Here is a 5,008-nt window from a genome sequence, read left to right as displayed (position 1 = left end):
TTTGCCAAGCCAACCATTGACATGAGAATGGATTCAGTGCCTCAGACTTAAGTGGTAACTCATTTTTCTGCCATCTTCTGATTTCCAATACAGTATAGCAGGATAATTCACATTATAGATGATACTGTTTTACTACTACCAGAGTTGAAATAGAGACTCTTACAAGAGCCAAACGTGATTTTGGCAGCTTCATTCATTAGCAAAAAGTTGAAATTTTAGTATCTGGTGCTGTATTCAGTAGTTGAAATTTCTTCCTGTGGTTCCATCCCATGTCTTCATCTTTGAAAAACAAAAAGTTTTATCCATTACTGACTGTCTTCCTACCCAATGCCCAGCAAAATGCAGTTTGGAACAGGGTGTAGAAGTAGCTCTGTCGCTGTTTTTTGTTATATTTTAAGTACTTTGTATGACTCCTGAAACCTGTGGAAAGATACACTAATTTGGCACACTAGGAAGTTTGCTTTTTTCTGCTGACATTCAATATTTCCTCAAAAGTCTTTTTCCATTTTCTTCTTTTCTTTGCTCTTCTTATTTACTTATCTTTTTCTCTGCCATTCATAGCTGGGTATTGAACACCTGAATACTTCTATGCCTGTTCTCCTGAGGTCAGTTTACTAGTCGGGAATACAACACTGTGCTGCTTTTAGAAGTTAAATTGGGAGCAGAAAGACCCCCCAGCTCTGTCTTGCTGTCCCATTTTGGGCTCTGTGCCTTTGTAACAATGTAGAACTGGCCACTAAAACCAGAAGCTTTTAAAAGGGTGGAGGGGAATTACCATATCTTTAATACCACACCAAGATGATGTTTCCATGTGTTTCGAGGCAAAAGAGTGAAAGGAGGTGCTTGTGCTCTCCTCAAAGCCTCACTAAACCCCAGCTCAGTGGAATCTGCCTTAGTTTGAAAACTGTGATGTAACTGCATATATCAAAAATGACATCTCACCACATTCCTTTCATTTGTCATGAACAAAACAAAGGAAATCTGTTACGTGCTGTGGTTTTGTTTGAAATGCTTATCTCTTATTCTACCCTCTTTTATTTAGAGGGAGAGTGAACTGATCTGACAGTAGTTCTATGTGACTGATGGTAGAAAAATTAGACCAGCATTTCTGAGCCTCACAAATATACTTGTTCTTATTTACCAGTCCAGGTGAGGTATTCACTCCACCCCTGTATCACAGCCTGTGTTAGAACTGGGAGAACAGTCGGTGCCCCAGAAGGATTCTGTGAGGTTAAGGGTGAGATTTCAGAAAATGGTCAGCATTAATGTAGCAATTCTGTCTGAAATCCACACTGTGCTCCTGTGTCTGTTGTGAGAGCAAAGTCAGAGCAGCACCTAGGAGCCTCCCAACCAAGAGCTTAGAGCCCAGCCAGTGCACCAGGTGCTCAGGAGGCTGCCAGGTTCCTCCCTCACTGAGTTCCCCTCTTTAGGAGTTGTCTGGTTTGTTGCCAGAGTTGTTTCTATACTGTGTCAGTGTCTTCTGCTGCATTGGCAGGAAGGAAGGGCTTGCAGATTCCATCTGTCTGTAGTGGTGACAAATGAAGCTCAAAAAGAACTTAAAAGAAAATGTTTTTCTTCTTTCAAGTTTTCAGATTTACTGTGCTCTCCTTAGTGCCATTTCTCTGTTGTTCCCTGTAGCCCTGCAGTCCTTTCTCTTTGAAGGTGTGCACAGATGCTCAGATCTGATTCACTCACATGTCTAATGAGAACAAGAAAAAGTTCCAGCTCTCATGTCTGTTTTGGAAAAGTTTTGGAGCTGGAGCACCTCACTGGGATGTTTGGTTTCTGTAGGGCACTTTAGAGCCACAAATATGAGCAGCACAAGTTACAGAGCAGTCCTAGTCACAAATTCTTGCCCATTCTTACAAAGGAAAATGCACCACCTTGGCTTGTCTGTATGCAGGCAGTCAGGAGGGGAAACAAACAGGTTCTAACCACCATCATTAGAGGAAACATTCCTAGGAAACTGGAAGGAAGGTGATGTTTTTTCTGCTCCCTTGTACATCCCTGCCTGGCAGAGCAACTTCTTTGTGCATTCAGCCTTTGACAAAACAGCACTAACTGTAGATCTGCTGGGGACAAGGACTTCAGCTGAGCAAATAGGTTCCCATGATTGTTTCTGCATTCAAATTACTATTATTTAGCTGATAAAAGTGACAATCAGAGGCCCAGAAACAGGGAGAACAATGCTATGGGATAGATTCTTCTGCTGGCACAGGAAGATGTTCATCAGCTGAACACCAAGAGGTTTTTGCAGTTGGGGGAAGAGCTGGGTGGGATGAGGCCTGGGAAGAGCAGGGATTGCTGCTCTGGGCAGATAGATCTCCTTCCTGCATCTCCTTCCTGCTGGAGAGGCTCTGGAGATGCTCTAGGTGGGAACTGATGGAGTGCACAAATTCTTTCTGTCTCTGAGAGCAGCTGGAGGATGTTGCCTGGGAGGTGCTCTTGGCTCAGGGATTTTAAATGGGAGGGTTTTCTCTCAGCTTGAGAACACGTTTTTTCCGCTTGACTCACTGACTGAAATCTGAATGAGCGATAAAATTTCTAAAAGTAATGTTGAATTGGTTGGAAAAATAAAAACTGCATTTATCATCAGGAAGGAAGGACAAAGTAAGGGGAAAGATTCAATGAAGAGGAAGTCACCACCTTCCCAGGAACAATGGGAGGCTGTGGGCAGCTCACACACCTCAGCCTGCCTGGCTCTGCAGCCACACAGAGGATTCTTCTGAGGCCCTGTCAGGCTCCTGTCCCACACACAGGACCCACACACATTCTGTGGGATGCTTTCATTGAGAGGGCTGCACCAGGAACGTGCTTGCAGAGGTTCCCTCACTGTACAGAGCTTCGAGCATGTGTGCATGAAAGGAGACTGCCCACTGACTCCTGCAGGAGCCATTCCTTTCCAGGAACAACACCAGCCTTTGTTGCTTCTCTTTGGCTTGGCACAGAGAGCAAGGAAGGAGCAGAAAATGCTGGCACTGAAGAGGAGCCATGTGAGCTGCAGATAAAGTGAGGTATCTGCAGGGACAGGCAGGGGCTACTGGCTTAGATGGATTTTTAGGATAATAACCATAATAACATTCTTTTAATGATCTTACATTTCTATGGTGCATTTCCTGTGTGCATTCCTGAACAGTTTTCCAGACTCCAAGTGCTGTATCATTTCTGTGTGCTTGCAGTTTGGAGGAGCTCTGGGCACAGAGCTGGATGTGCTCCCCTGCAGAACAGGCCAGCTGCTTCCCTCTCAGGGTAAACCAGGCAACACATAGGGGAACTTTTGAACTGCAATTGCACATGCACAAAAGAAAGATGCAAAATTGAGGCTATTGATCTCAAAAGAAGCTGAAGATACTGAAGGAAGGATCTATTTGAGTTGGGGGTTAAGGAAAAATTACTTTTTTTCTTCCCGAGACCTGGCTTGTTCATTTGTCAGGTTCAACCAGGCTTTTCCAGCTGAGGTTTTAATGGCTGAAGGCTGATTCCAAGTGGAAACATTGACAGACTAAGCAACAATAACTTAATAATATTTTTTCCATGTCCCTATATGCACTTCTTTCCAGAGGGCAGTTGAGATTTTTCACGCTTGCAGGAATCTCTGTTTTCACTTGGACTTATCTCTGAAATGTGCCCATCACAGGTGTGTTAAAAATTCTGTCCTTGCCAGTTTAGTTGATAGAAGGCAGCTGAGGCTGTGTTTGCTTGAATTCATGCTGGTGTGATGGCTGGAAATTTCAAATAAACAGGACAAAATGGAAAAAATTATCTTGTAATTGTGTGGGACTCCTGGTCTTCATTTTGGCCATGTCCTTGTAAGTTCCATCCAAGCAGATCTGCTGCTGGGGATCTTGTAGCTCCTTTTGAGATGGGATGGCAGATTGCTTATTGCAGGAGGAGGGAGTTTTCAGTGGCTGAGAGGTGAGAGGCCTTGCTTATGGTGAGGTCTCCTCTTTTCATTTGCTCCATATTTGTAACAAATTCACTTTCCCTGAATTTCCATCATGTGAAACTTGTGTCTTTTACTCTGTCATTTCTTTTATCAGCTGTTCAGTTGGTGATAATTGCATTGTGTTTTTCATATTGGTTCCTTTCATTTTTATCTAGTCTGTTATTATGTGATGTGGCCTTGGCAGGAAACACATTCTCATTCTTCCAAACCAAAAAAAATTCCCAAACCAAAAAAAGAAACCTGCATACACTTCAGACCCTGCTAATTAAGAAAACTATGAACTTCTAGATGAAAAAGATAATTATCACATTTGAACCTGCTGCAGGCAATAATCATTTCCATGGAATGCAGGTAGTGCCACTGTGCCAAGGTTCTGGGCAGTGCTGGATGCCCTTGGGTACTACAGCACCCACCTCATCCAGGGAGCTGCTGCAGCAGCACTTCTTATGCCCCCTTTAACACAAAATAATTGGAGTTTTGGAGGCTTCTCAGATTCCAAAGGTTTCTTCACTTTATCCAGAATGCAGCTTTTCCTCTCAAGCATCCATTTCCCTGGAGCTGGACTAGATGACCTCCAGCCACCCCTTCACCCCTAATGATCCTGTGATTCCTTAACCCTCCCCAGGATAATTCTGAAAATGCACTCAGAACTGCTGATGGTGCACAGTCTTTCTTCCTTTGCTCTTCCAAAGAGGAGTTCTTTCATCCCAATCATCTCTATCTTAAATATGAACATTAGCATATCTATATTTTAAGCAGAAATACTTCACAGGCAAATAGGCAGGGCTTTAAAGAGACTTCAAAATATTTCCAAAAATACCTGCCTTGCTTTCTTTTTCAGCCTTGTTTTATGTATCATTCTCTATATGAGTTAACCTACTTTTTTTGCTAAGCTTTTATTTTTGTTCTGTTGCTTTCCATTTCTGGTGATATAAATTCTGTGTATTCTCTTGGGGAGAACTGCAGGTTACACTTTAACTTGCACTGTGGTGGCAGTGCTTTGTGATTTACATTACAGTGACATTCCAAAGATATTTCACAAAATTCAGACTTTTCCTGCTG

The 5,008-nt window shown here is 42.9% G+C and overlaps 1 protein-coding gene across 1 annotated transcript in view; it reads left to right on the top strand.

Annotated features, from left to right (window-relative positions):
• The first annotated feature begins 35 nt into the window (after window positions 1-35).
• PEAK1 (pseudopodium enriched atypical kinase 1) overlaps window positions 36-5,008 on the top strand; it is a 61,976-nt gene continuing 57,003 nt past the window's right edge. Inside the window, 1 exon segment of the mRNA XM_014306530.2 lies at window positions 36-54. The gene's annotated coding sequence lies outside the window, so the exon portion shown is untranslated.

This window comes from Geospiza fortis, unplaced genomic scaffold (genome assembly GCF_000277835.1).
Source record: "Geospiza fortis unplaced genomic scaffold, GeoFor_1.0 scaffold171, whole genome shotgun sequence".
NCBI lineage: Eukaryota > Metazoa > Chordata > Aves > Passeriformes > Thraupidae > Geospiza > Geospiza fortis.
The sequence above is the reverse complement of the archived record's forward strand: the minus strand, read 5'-3'. Positions and strand labels throughout refer to the sequence as shown.